Source organism: Schistocerca piceifrons, chromosome 3, assembly GCF_021461385.2.
Source record: "Schistocerca piceifrons isolate TAMUIC-IGC-003096 chromosome 3, iqSchPice1.1, whole genome shotgun sequence".
Lineage (NCBI taxonomy): Eukaryota > Metazoa > Arthropoda > Insecta > Orthoptera > Acrididae > Schistocerca > Schistocerca piceifrons.
The window spans coordinates 593,438,013-593,439,607 of record NC_060140.1 but is presented as its reverse complement, the minus strand read 5'-3'; positions in this window follow the sequence as shown (position 1 = coordinate 593,439,607).

Below are 1,595 nucleotides of genomic sequence, written 5' to 3'. Positions count from 1 at the left end.
CCCCATTCGCAACGTTTCGTTCTTCTGACAAATCGAACGGGGAGTACTCGACGCGTGGCTGTGGCCGTGGCTCGAGGCAACAGTAGTACCGTCAACTTCAATACCCTTAGTGATCGCTTTTCAAATGACCATACAAAGGAGAGCAGCATATCTCCTGGAATCTCAACGCAGGTGTTTCTGATGCGGTTGATCGTGTCTTCACGGCCTCATGGCACTTGCTGGTACGTCTTACCTTCCAAATATCCCCACATAAAGAAATCAGGCGACCTAGCGAGCTAATTAATACGGCCGTCTCTGCCGATCCACCAACGAGCGTGATCAGAGACTAAAATCTCTCGTGCTTCGATGGCGTAATGCTCTGGGCAATGGTCGTGCTGATACCACATGAGTTGTCGAACCCCTAAGGCAACATTCTGCAGTAGTACCGGCAGTTCCTGTTCCAAAAACGTTCGACATTTACGTCAATCAAAGGTGCAGTCGATAAAGTATGGCCCAATCACATTATTCCCCATGATGCAACACCATACTTTAAACAGCCAAGGACGTTGATGGTCAACTTGCAGTAACCATTAGGGATTGTCTACACTCCAGTAATGCATGCTATGTCGGTTTACGCTACCATGATTCGTGAATATCGACTCATCGAAAAATAGGACCTCGACAAAGAATGTGGGGGTCGCTTGCATTTGTTGTTGCGCCGATTTAAAAAACATTACCCCGATATGGAAATCGGCGCCATGAAGTTCTTGATGCAATGAAAAGTGGCTTGGACGATACTCCTAACGATGCAATATTGTGGAAATCCTGGCTACGAACATACCGGAATCATGGTGTAATTTCCGGGCGCTTATCCGTGGGTTGTGGTGCACTGCTGCTAGTACAGCTATTTCATTAGCTTCTCCTTTTACATGTTTGCTTTCTTTTCTTTTATCGGTCTGTACGCTTCCATTAGAAATAATTCCGTTCACAACCAAGTAAAAAAACAAAGGAGAGGAAGCTTTCGCTGGAAAACACTCGGCATGCAAGGCCACAGCAGTTCCAACATTTCTTGTGTATTCTGCGTAAATTTGGATAATTTACGCTTTTTTTCCTTCTGCGGTTGCAATATTCATCGTCCACTTGCACATCTGTTCTTTATTAAATGACAGTCAGGTGTGCAGGCCACGAACAGTGTGCAAGTATTATAGTGTTGGGAGCCTTTACCTGTTCTAAGTCTGCACTGTATGTGAGCTGCAGGCGTTATCGTGGGTAGTAGTCTGCTACACGACCACGGTGGGGAGTCGAGTAGTTCTCTATTCGATATGTCGGATGACGTAGGGAATGAGGTTTCCAAATAGAAATTACCAATTACTTGGCTGTCCTACCTTCGCAGCTTGCAGGTGGTCGTCCTACGTGCCGTTGGACATTCAACGGCCATTGAGTAACATTTCATGCATTACGACTGTGTATCATTTCAGTTCCAACGATTACAGTACCATCTGTGGCGAAGCACAGGAAATGCCTCAGATAAAATGTGTGCAGAGTTTGCCGTCGGATCGTAAGCTGCAATAAAGAAAGGGGATTCCACCAGAATATTTCAAAGTGCCCCTCTCCAT